Below are 13,253 nucleotides of genomic sequence, written 5' to 3' on the forward strand. Positions count from 1 at the left end.
TCCCAACGGAAATTCTGGGATCGTCTTCAAGTACAGTCCTCTTAGAGTTGATAACCAAATCTAATTACATTCCTGCTTAGAATGCTTCAGTATCCCACATTACATTTAGCCTAGATTTTCAAGTTGCTTTCCTAGCTAAATGACATCACTTATCTCCAATTACTCTTTAAACATTTATAGAAATGGGACTATTATGAAAGCTATGAGATATTGCATACAAAACAAGAAACATGTATTGATATTTTTAACAAAGCAATACAAAGGTGGATATGATAGTTTATATGAGTTTGATTTGGTTGCCCGTGGTTTTCTTGATTTATTAGAAACTACTTTTCTCTTCAGGTGTTAATTCAACTATAGGATCCTTATGTCCCTATCAATACCAACCTTATATACTTTCTCATAATCTCTAATTTTTAGATAATTAATGTAATGAACAGAAGGTTCTTGAGTATTCCTTTGTATGAGCATCAATTTTATGTTGGATAAGCAGACCTGAAAGGTAAACTAAACATTCCAAAGTCTCATAGCTATGTAGTGGTAGAGCTAGGATTGAGATTTCCATTTTTGGCTCTGATTATCTGTGTCCTATAGTTCTTGGTGGAGGGGGTGATTTACATTGTATTTGACAGCTCCTCCACCACACTTCAGTGGTTACTGTACTTTTCTTATTTACTTAATTTTTAATTAATCATGCCACATGATTTTTAATTACGCATAAAGATCTATCATATCACCCAGGGATCATTTCACCCACTGTTCTGTTTGGCTGCCAGTCTTTTGTCTCTCTCTTCAGCAATGGTGAGGCGGATACCCTTTCCACGGGGAAGAGAAATCCGTGGTTTGTTGCCCTTGCCAATAACAAAAATATTGGAAAGTCGAGTGGCAAAGCTGTTGCCATTGGCATCTTTCACATGAACCACATCGAAAGATCCAGGGTGCCTCTCTCTGTTGGTAATCACACCAATTCTTCCCAGGTTAGCACCCCCAGTCACCATACACAGGTTACCAGTGTCAAACTTGATGAAATCAGTAATCTTGCCAGTTTCCAAATCAATCTGAATGGTATCATTCACCTTGATGAGGGGATCAGGGTAGCGGATGGTGCGAGCATCATGAGTCACCAGATGAGGGATTCCTTTTGTGCCCACAGATTTTTCATACTTTGCACAATTTGTACTTGGCCTCCTCAGGTGTAATACGATGTACAGCAAAGCAACACTTGGTGTCATAGATCAGACAGAAATTCTCTCCCGTCTTGTCAATGCTGATGACATCCATGAAACCAGCAGGGTAGGTTATATCAGTTCGAACCTTGCCATCGATCTTAATGAACCGCTGCATGCAAATCTTCTTTACTTCACCTCCTGTCAGGGCATACTTAAGTCTGTTCCTTAGGAAAATGATGAGGGGGAGACACTCTCTCAATTTGTGAGGACTGGTGGATGGATGAGGAGCAAACACACCGGTCAATTTATCCAGCATCCAATGCTTTGGAGCTGCCACCCGCTTCAGATGCTTCTTGGGACCATGAGCCATGGCTGCGTTAGGCAAGGAAAGAGGACCTCCGTCTTCCGGTGAGCGTAGAAATTGGGGCCGGAGACTGCGCGCGCTGGATACTGAGATCATTTACTTAATTTTTCATTCTTCAAAATGGGCAGTTTGATTGCCTTTGTCTAGCCTGGCACCTCATTTTCCATTACATCTGCATTTTCAGTCATGAGATTGTATCTTTAATGTGATTAAAATTACTTGCCTAAAGGTAAGCTTTCAGAGAAGGCCATAGTTAAAATTTAGTATTGTGGTACAATTAAAATAAGTGAAATCACTTGATAATTTTTGAAATTACTATTCCATACTACTGAATAGATAGGTACCTGACTATAAAATATTGTTTTACCAAATTATGTTTAAATATTCATGTATTTATAGAACAGTTCTGGGCACTGCACTCAATACTGTTTGTCACATCCTTAGGTTTGACCTCACCATTTACATAGGTAATAAAGTATCTCAATATTGCAAATAAAATACTTGAGTACTAATATATTCAAAGTAAAAGTAACATTTAATGCTAAATTGCAATAGAATAAATTATCTCTTTCCTAAACTCCAAAGTATTTTGTATCACTTTTAATATTTATATCAGTGTCTTTTGTCTTGGAGTTACTGTCTTCTAAACTAAATTTGGAACACATGAATTATTTCTTATTTATCCTTTTCTGTGATAAGCTACAAAACACAATGCTAAGCATATTGTTGATTCTCAAATTTCTTTAGTTGGCACTCAATTGTTTAGACAACGTGGTATTTATAAAATGCTTCTGGAAAATTCTTATAGCTAGGACAGAAACAACATGTTAGTTTTGGTTCCTTTTGGCTCAGGGATGAATCTGTGTGTCAGATTTGATGAGTCAAAATATTTAATTTCCTTGGCCACTGTGATATGTTGAGGGAAGATCAGGACAACTAACTTAAGCATAGAAGACACAAAGAGATCTTTTCTGGAGTTGCTTGAAAAACGATTCTGTATTTTTTCCCCTGCCTTTTGAAGATTGAGTAGTTTTAGGATCTGGAGATAATGAGATAATGATACTTTAATACTTCATGTTACCATGAGAAGTTCAAGGAGGAGGCCAGCACAAGGAAAAGAAAAACTGATAAATTGATGTAAGTTAAGCTCTAATATTATCATTGAGTTCTGAAATCCAAATATGCCTAAAGGAATTCCCACCCAGGTACTTTTTATTTACATAGTCTCATGTATTATGGTGTTTATTTTGTTTTGCTTTTATGCTGGAGCCTTGTTGTTGTGTCATTTGTAACTGAACATATTCTAATGTTTGTAGTATTAACTTTCAAATGCATTGCAATTCACTTCTCTTTGAGGTTCTAAACTAAATGAGAATTTCAAGGAACAAGGTTTCTACAGAATTAGATAGATCCAAGACACATTTTCTCTTGTAGAATTTGGAAATGTAGAAACAAGAGCAATTCACAGAGACACAACAATGAATACACAAATTCTCTCTGGCTCTCCCACTTACACACACACACACACACACACACACACACACACAACCCACAAGTTAAGAGAACAGTTTCAGCTGAATCTTTCTTTTTCCATCTGGAATATGTTATAACTAATACGATATTTCTTAAGCAAATATAACCTTTTTTTGATAGAGCTGGTCTGTAAGTAATGATCAGGTCACTCCCAGTGTAAGAGACCTAAGGAGATTTTACCATAAGAAAATTTGAAACTGTTATGATACACTATTTTTAAAATATTTATTAAAGTGATACTTTGTGATGTGCAAAGTAACATAACATCTGCTCATCTAACATGCAAATATGAACGAAACAAACAAAACAGACTTTAATCAATAGAATAGGATAAAGAATCTGCAAGCATATGGAGAAGTGGCTCATTTGTAGAATCATTATTTCTAGTAATGTATTATGGAGACAAAGATGCTATGTTCTCATCAGTCAGTGGATACTGTCTCTTTGAGTAATAGCTGCATTTAATATGCTATGTATAATTAGTTGAAATAAAATATTAAGAAGACACAAATAAATGTTTTATGAATGTACAGACAAACTCTTGAATTAAAAGGTTGAAATCAGCCACTTATTAGCAAGGGACAACAAATGAGTTGTTTTTGATATAATACTTTACTGACTTCATATCCTATTAATCAGTAATTATGAATGAAGATTATATATTACAGTATAGTAAAAAAGGGTTCAGGTTAGCAGAACTACACTGATTAAAGGAATTAAAGTTTATAGCCATTTAAATTATTTTGGGACCTCATTCTCAAATTTCCATGTAAGAAATATTAATGTTCAGCTGACAAATAATGAGTCAATAATTCATCTCTGAAATCATCCCCCACCCCCATTCTATAATATAAAATCCACTACAACCTATTAGAAATTGTAAATAACAACATACTAAATACTGAAGTAGACACACAGAGAAACTGGATCTCTCATACGTCATTGGAGTAAATATCAATATCCTGGTTTTGATGTCATACTATCCTTATATAAAATACCACCATTGGGTGAAGCTGTGTGAAGAATAAATGATATATCTCTATTTCCACACCTTCCTGTGAGTCTATAATTATTTCAAAATAAAAGTTCTTCTTAAAAAAATTTAAACCATGATGTTTTTATTTAATAACTACACATAATTTAATTAGCGACCCCAGAAAACAGGTCAAGTTAAATACAATCAACTAAAATCAGAAGCAGGATAACAGCTGGCCCACTGCTGTGGGCAACTGACAACTAACAAATGACATGATGTCTGATGACATGATATCTTCTGATCTATTTCAAAGTTTCTATGTTAAGAAAATCACAGAGTATAATAATTATTTTATCCAGTGTAAAAAGACTCAAAGAGCTTTGATATACTGTGATTTTCATTAGGGACAAGTAATCCCTAGCAGAAAACAGAGGACCCAAAGCAATTGACACTTTATCTTCCAAGTGCTCTTCTTGCCAGAGGTCTTCTCTATGAATCTCTGTATTTTACTGAGAAACACTCAGTTGTAAAATTGATTTTTCACAAATTTTGGTATTTCTAGACTTAATGACACAGTGTAAGACCCATCTGTTTAATTGTTCTCTGCTGATGTGGAAGCCTGTGAGAGTATATACAGTTAAGGATTATGTTTTTGTTTTTGTTTTGCATTTTGAGGCTTTAGTCCACTGCTGTCACAATCAGGGATTGGAGAATTGAAGTTAAGGAATTTAGATTCCACTTTGGGAGGCTGAGGTGGGTGGATCATGAGGTCAGGAGTTCAAGACCAGCCTGGCCAAGATGCTGAAACTCTGACTCTACTAAAAATAAAGAAAATGACCCAGGCATGGTGGCAGGTGCCTGTAATCCCAGCTACTCGGGAGGCTGAGGCACGGAATTGCTTGAACTCAATAGGTGGAGGTTGCAGTGAGCCCAGATCATGCCACTGCACTCCAGCCTGGGTGACAGAGCAAGACTCCTAAAAAAAAAAAAAAAAAAAAAAAGGGTCATAGTTTTTCCATGGTGTGAGCTTGATCAAGTTACTTAACATCTCTGCACTTCAGCTCTCTTATCTATAAGCAGGCTGCATGATATAGTTTGCATAATTTTTCTCATTCAAATCTCATGTTAAAATGTAATCTTCAGTGCTGGAGGCAGGGCCTGGTGGGAGGTGTTTGCATCATGCAGGTGGATCCCTCATGAGTCGCTTGGGCCATGCCTTGACGAGTTCACAAAAGTTCTGGTCATTTCGAAGTATGTGGTACCTCCTCTCCTCATTCTCTCTCACTTGCTCCTGCTTTTGCCATGTGACATACCCGCTCCTGCCTCACCCTCTTCCATGACTGTAAGTTTTCCAAGGCCTCCCTAGAAGTCAGGAAGATGCCAGCAGCATGCTTCCTATAAATCCAGCAGAATCATAAGCGAATTAAAACCCCTTTTTTTATAAATTATCCAGTCTCAGGTATTTTTTCATAGTAATGAAAGAATGGCCTAGTACAGAAAATTGGTACTGAGGAGTAGGACATTGCTATAAAGATACCTGAAAATGTGGAAGTGACTTTAGAATTGAGTAATAGGCAGAGTGTGGGACAGTTTGGAAGCCTCAGAAGAAGAAAGAAAAATAAAATTTGGAACTTCTTAGAACCTGGTTAAATGGCTGTGACCAAAATACTGACAGTGATACAGAAAGTGAAGCCCAAGAGGAAGAAAATTATCAGTAAATTATACAGTTACCAATAATTTTCTTAGGTAGAAATGAGAAAATTATTGGTAACTGAAGCAAAGGTCATACATGTTATGTCTTAGCAAAGAGCTTTGGTGCATTCTGTTCATATCCTAGGAGTCTGCGGAAGTTTGAGGTTGAGGGTGATGACCTAGTGTATCTGACAGCAGAAACTTCTAAGTAACAAATCATTCAAGAGTTGACATGGCTGCTTCTAACAACCTACTTCAGATGTAGGAGTAAATAAATGAGTTAAAATTGAAATTTATATTTAAAAATGAAGCAGAGAATGAAAGTTTGCAAAGTATGCAGCCTAGCCATGTGGAAATAAAAAAAAAATTTTTTTTTTTTTTTTTCCCCTGGAGAGAAATCCAAGCAGGCTATGGAGCAACCACTTGATAGACATATTTGCATGAATAAAGGGTGCCAACCCCTAATATCCCAGACAATGGACAAAAGACCCTGATAGCATTTCAGAGACCCTCTGAGCAGGCCTTCTCATCATGGGCCCAGAGGCAGAGGAATAAAGAATGGTTCTGTGGGCCAAGCCCAGGAACCTGCTGCCCTGCCCAGAAACCTGCTGCCTTGCCCAGATTCAAGACACTGCTCCTGGCATCCCAGCTACTCTGGCTCCAGCTTTGCCTCAAAGGATTCCAGGTACAACTCACAGTGCTGCTCTGGAAGGCACAAGCCATTAGCCTTGGTGGCTTCTAAGTGGTATTAAGCCTGAAGGTGCACAGAATGCAAGAGTGAAGAGTGTTTGGCAGCCTCTGCTTAAATTTTAGTGGATGTATAAGAAAGCCTGGTGCCCAGGCAGAAGCCTGCTACAAGTATGGAATCCTCACAGAGAACCTCTACTAAGGCAGTGCCAAAGGAAAATGGGGGGTTGGAGTTCCCAAATAGAATCCCAAATGTGACACTGCCTTTGGAGCTGAGAGAAGGGGGCTACCACCCTTCAGACCCCAGAATTGTAGATCTACTGGCAGCTTGCTCCCTGCACCTGGAAAAGCTACAGGCACTCAACAACCTGTGAGAGCAGCCTCGGGCTGAACTGCGCAAAGCCACAGGGGCAGAGCTGCCCAAAGTATTTGGAGCCTATTATTTGCACCAGTGTGCTCTAGATATGGGACATGTGGTCAAATGAGGTCAATTTGGAGCTTTAAGATTTAATTATAGGACTATTGTTTTTCTTTCTTTTTTTTTTTTTAATTATACTTTAAGTTCTGGGTACTTGTGCAGGTCGTGCAGGATTGTCAAATAGGTATACACATGTCAGGGTGGAGAATCTACAAAGAACTTAAACAAATTTACAAGAAAAAAACAAACAACCCCATCAAAAAGTGGGCAAACGATATGAACAGCCACTTTTCAAAAGAAGGCATTTATGCAGCTAACAAACATGAAAAAATGCTCATCATCATTAGAGAAATGCAAATAGAAACCACATTAAAATACCATCTCATGCCAGTTAGAATAGTGATCATTAAAAAAAATCTGGAGATAATAGATGCTAGAGAGGATGTGGAGAAACAGAAACACTTTTATACTGTTGATGGGAGTTTAAATTAGTTCAACCATTGTGGAACACAGTGTGGCAATTCTTCAAGGATCTAGAAATAGAAATACCATTTGACCCAACAATTCCATTACCGGGTATATACCCAAAGGATTATCATTTGTCCTATTATAAAGGCCTACTGGTTTTCAAGCTTGCCCAGGGCACACAGCCTGTTTCTTTTGGCCAATTTCCTCCTTTTAGAAAGGCAACTTTTACTCAATGACTGTACCCCCATTGTATCTTGAAAGTAACTAACTTGTTTTTGATTTTACCGGCTCTTAGGTGGATATTTGCCTTCTCTCAGATGAGCCTTTGGACTTTGGAGTTAGTGTTGGAAAGAGTTAAAAAGACTTTGGTGAACTATTGAGAAGTCAGGATCATATTTTGTAATGAGAGAAGATCATAAGAGTTAGTAGGGTCTAGGGGCAGAATATTATAGTTTGGATATTGATCTCTGGCCAAACCTCATGTTGAAATATAATTCCCAATGCTGAAGGTGAAGCCTGGTGGGAAGTGTTTGTATCATGGGGGTGGATCCTTCATGAAGAGCATGCGTCATCCCTTTGTTAATAAGTGAGCTCTTGTTTTTAAGTTCACAAGAGGTTTGGTCATTTAAAAGTGCGTGGCACCTTCCCCAACTCTCTCTTACTTGCACTTGCTTTCCACAAGTGACGTGCCTGCTACCGCTTCAACTTGTGCCATGATTGTAAGCTTTCTGAGGCATCTTGAGAGGCTGAAGAGATGGCCAGCACCACGTTTCGTGTAAAACCTAAAGAACCATGAGCCAATTAAATTTATTTTCTTTATAAATTACCCACCGGATATTTCTTTATAGTAATGCAAGAATGGTCGAATACACCATTCACCATAGTAGTGGTTAAATGCACAATTACTAAAGTTTGGATATTACACCCTTACTCTGCTGCTTACAAATTGCAGAATCTTGTATAATTTGTAATTTTTCCATGGTTGGTTTTTTATAGGGTAATTATAAGGAATACAAGGAGTTAATGATTATAAAGCACATAGAGTACTACCTGCCTTCTAGTAATTATTCAACAAATGTGGAGAATCAGCATTATTACTGGAACCAACCAAAGATTCTGGTATAATGTTAATGGCAATTAATTGATGATGTTGCTGATCTCTTTCCTATCTCTTACTTACACTTAAGAACAGTACTATTTTTCTCTTTTTGTCTAACAATAATAACCTGCAATAAAATTATAAAAACAAATTTGGTTTCTGCCATTTGCTAAATCACATTTCTCAGCTGATAAATGAAAAAAATATTTGTAATCATGATTTACTGAAGATTAAATGTTTTCATTCATTAAAAGCTTTTAACAAAGGGTTTGGCATTATTCAGGCTCAACACATGTTCACTTTTATTATCATTATTGTTACTTCTTCATTATATACCGAAATTTCTGAAAAGTTCATGGTATCAGTCTACATAAAGTCTTCCTCTGAACCTAATTCTTAATTCTAAAGCCTATCAGCCTAGAGATTTCTTCCAGGATTCTCTCAGATGCTTCATAGTGAAGTATCTGTAAGAAAAAGAAATATTTCTACTAATAATTTTGACCTTTTAATGTATAATTTTGATGCAGGTGTGAGTGACAGACTCAAAGGGGAGAATGGGGCAGAGAACTTTATCTTGCAGCATTATGAGTATTACTTCTAATATTATTGTCATCAGCATCATCATTGCATTGTCATAACTATTTTATACCTTTCTCTAAAAATAGCTAAAAGTTCGGCTTAATCCTCGGACATTTTTCTTTATCTAGTTTCTCAAATTCAGTGATCTCATTCCATAGTATAAGTATAAATTCTATCTATATGCCAATGGATAAAAAATTATAGCTTTTTCTTAGACACTCTAAGTGCCAGAATAGAAAATTGTATTAAATGTATTCAGGCTTAATAATGGAATGTCATCATTTGAAACGTAGATATACTTGAATAATTTTTGTGTTGGCAGCCTAATAACCATCTCAAAGTCTCAAGCATAAGACACCACACACAGAATTCTGTATTTCTAACATATCACCAATACTTTTAACTCTTAGTTTATTTATCCAAATGTTAAAGTAAAAAATCTGAGTCATTGAGTCATTCTTGAGTCTGCTTTTTGTCTGCCTTTGTTTTACGACATTACCATCATTTTGCCATTTTGCATTAACTTTGAGTAATAGCTTGCAATTTAATACTTCTTAGCATCTTTCTTTTCTATTACTGCTACCACTGTAGTTTCAGTTACCAAATCTGTTTCCTGAGCTAATCCAATGGTTTCCTTACTTCTCTCCTTGTTTGTGTATTTGTATTCTTTCAAACATCCAGAGTAATTCTTTGAAAATTAGTCAGTCTATGTGACTCTTCTACTTAATTTCCTCCAATTATTTCCCATCTCATTTAAAATAAACTTCAATTCTTTAATAAAAGTTACATGATCTGGCATTACCTGTACTTGGGATATATCCGTATCATTTTTCTTTTCATTCATTTCCTCTATCACATCAAATCGATGTTTACTTCTACTTCAGAGCAATTATATCTACTGTGCCTCTGACTAAACCAGTATTCCCTCAGATATCCTCATGCTTTTGTTCCCTGTAGTTATTCACATATCTGCTCAAATACTACCCTCTTGCATAGGGGTTTTTTTTCCTTGACTAATTAATCTTAAAAAGAGCCCCCTATCCATTTTTGTATAGCCCACTTTGTTTTTCTTCATAGGATGTATTACTTATATTGTTTTATACAATAATTTGTATCTGTTTATTCTCTATGTTTGCCCACAAAAATTAAAACTCCATGAGGAAAGAGGATTTCTCTGCCTTGCTAACTTCTAAATAACCATTACCTAGAACAATGGCTGAAACCCATTACCGAGAATAATGGCTGAAACACAGATTCTTAACAAATACTTTTATATATAAATTAATTAACTTTTGCTCCTTTCTCATTGTCCATTAATAGTGCTACAGCACACTCAACCACTATCATCTTTGAAAAGAGAAAGTTTAATAAATCCTCTCACCATTTTGTTTTCTGGGAAACAGACAATGCAAAAAACAATCTTTCCTCGTATGACTTTCCCAATTTTAATTAAGACTCAAAATGCCTGTTTGCTTTCTCTGTCGAGGCCAGACACAGACTCTCCACGTTCCCATTATTTGCCTCATCCATGATTAACTGAACTGTTTGTCACCACTGAACAACTGGAATACAATGCTGATTACACTGATTTGATCAAAGTTTAGTTAATCTTCTTTCTTTCCTTAGACCCTAAATGTTGATGCACCTTCAGTTTGAGCCATACAACTTGTCCTTACAAACCTCTCAACAAACACCTTCTTATTGGCCCCTCCAGGGAATAGTGTGATGTAAGGGTAAAGCATTCTCTGTACTCCAGTCTGATCCACCACATCTATGCTTTAATCCCACTTCCCCACACTTCATTCTACTTCCTTTCACTTTTTTCTTTCTACCTTTGTTTACTCTTGTCTAGAAAAGAGAATCCCTTATCTTCCTGACTTTTGAGACACTTGCAGGTCATGATCAGTATTCTCCATTTTGCAACAGTACTATTCTCCTCTCTTGCTGTAATTCTTTAGAATAAAACCTGTCTTTAGGTAAATCAAAAATGTTTTAATGTAGCATGCCATTATCTCATGACTGGCCATTCTACCCGTTTCTATAGAATTCATTGTCCACACAGCAATTGGAGTAATTTTCTAAAATGACACAAATTCAATCATGTAATTTCCCTGCTTAAAACCTTCCAATGACTTCCACTGATTCCAAAATTCTTAGGATGCTACACAAAGATCTAATTTGTCTACTTCCTTCCACAATTCTGATAACTCTCTGCTTGTTTCCCATGCTCCTTGCCACCACCTCCAATTAAGCACTTTCACTGGCATGACCCCACCACTGCAATATTGTTGCCAGCAGACTGAGAATACCTTGAGGATATAATCTTTAGGAGCCAGAGAACAAAGCCATTGGGCTGGTCCCAGCACCCTAGGGTCAGAGCACACAGTCCAGGAAGATGGAGCTGAGACTTGTTCCCATGATTATGTCCAGAAATGAAGCCAGTCAACTGAATCCAACTTATACTACAGTCAAACTCACAAGGGCATTAAATAATATAAAAGCAAAATACCACATCTAAAGGATAGCAACTTATTTATTTATTTATTTACTTACTTATTGGAGATGGACTTTCACTCTTGTTGCCCAGGTTGGAGTGCAATGGCTCAATCTCTACTCAATGCAACCTCTGCCTCCCAGGTTCAAACAATTCTCCTGCTTCAGCCTCCCTCAGCCTCCCAAGTAGCTGGGATTACAGGTATGTACCACCAATCCTCGCTAATTTTATATTTTTAGTGGAAACAGGGTTTCTCCATGATGGTCAAGCTGGTCTTGAACTCCCGACCTCAGGTGATTCTCCCACCTTGGCCTCCCAATGTGCTGGGATTACAGCTGTGAGCCATGGCACCCAGCTAAGGATAGCAACTTTTAAGATTAAAGGAACATCAGCCCGCACAGATGAGAAACAACCAGTGCAAGGACTCTACCAAATCAAAAAGCCAGAGTGCTTTCTTATATCCAAACTGTTGGACTAGCTCCTCAACAATGGTACTTAACCAGGCTAAAATACCTAAAATATCTGACACAGAATTTGGAATCTGGATGGCAATAAAGATCAATGATGTTCAGCAGAAAGATGAAACTCAATACAGGGAATCTAAGGAATTCAACAAAATGACATACCAGCTGAAAGAAGAAATAGCCATTTTAATAAAGAATCAAACTGACTGAATAGAGCTGAAAAACTCACTACATTAATTATATAATACAATCAGAAGTATTAACAATGGAATATACTAAGCTGAGGAAAGATCTCAGAGCTTGATATGGTTTGGGTGTCCCCACCCAAATCTTATCTTGAATTGTAGCTCCAATAATTCCCATGTGTGGTGGGAGGGACCTGATAAAAGGTAATTGAATCATGGGTGTGGGTTTTTCCTGTGCTGTTCTCATGATAGTGAATAAGTCTTACAAGGTTTGATGGTTTTATAAAGGGAAGTTTCTCTACATAAACTCTCTCTTGCCTGTTGCCACATAAGATGTCCCTTGCTCTTTGGTTATGATTGCGAGGCCTCCCCATCATGCAGAACGGTGACAATTAAACCTCTTTCCTTTAAAAATTACCCAGTCTCAGGTATGTTTTTATTAGCAGCATAAGGGCAGACTATTATAGAGCTCAAAGATCCGTTATTAGAATCAACTTATGCAAAGGCACAATGGCTCACACCGTAATCCCAGCACTTTGGGAGGCCAAGGTGGGTGGATCACTTGAGGTCAGGAGTTCGAGACCAGCCTGGCCAAAACGGAAAAACCCTGTCTCTGCTAAAAATGTAAAAATTTGCTGGCTGTGGGAGTATGTGCTTGTAATCTCAACCACTTGGGTGAATGAGATACGAGAATGGCTTGAACCCAGGGAGCAGAGGTTGCAGTGAGCTGAGATCGCACCACTACACTTCAGCCTGGTCAACTGAGCAAGACACCATCTTAAAAAAAATCAACTCAGTCATACAAAAACTAACTAAATAAAACCTCTAGGAAATATGGGATTATGTAGAAAGACCAAATCTAGGACTCACTGGCAAGCAAGAGAGAGAGAGAGAAAGACAGCAAGCAGTTTGGAAAATATATCTAAAGGTATGTCTATGAAAATCCCTCTAATCTCACTAGAGAGATCAACATTCAAATTCAGAAAATTCAGAGAACCCCCATGAAATACAATATAAGATGGCCATCCCCAAGACACATAGTCATCAGATTCTCTAAGGTAAATATGAAAGAAAAAATATTAAAGGCAGCTAGAGAGAAGGGGCAGGTTACCCACAAAGGGGACT

At 37.3% G+C, this 13,253-nt stretch overlaps 1 pseudogene across 1 annotated transcript; it reads right to left on the reverse strand.

The window, feature by feature from the left end:
* Window positions 1-686: 686 nt before the first annotated feature.
* LOC108290281 lies at window positions 687-1,619 on the reverse strand (annotated as a pseudogene). The gene has a single exon (XR_001819510.2). The product of XR_001819510.2 is annotated as a 40S ribosomal protein S4, X isoform-like (transcript).
* Between the last annotated feature and the right edge of the window lie 11,634 nt (window positions 1,620-13,253).

The sequence above is a fragment of the Cebus imitator genome, unplaced genomic scaffold, assembly GCF_001604975.1.
Source record: "Cebus imitator isolate Cc_AM_T3 unplaced genomic scaffold, Cebus_imitator-1.0 Scaffold428, whole genome shotgun sequence".
NCBI classification, from domain to species: domain Eukaryota; kingdom Metazoa; phylum Chordata; class Mammalia; order Primates; family Cebidae; genus Cebus; species Cebus imitator.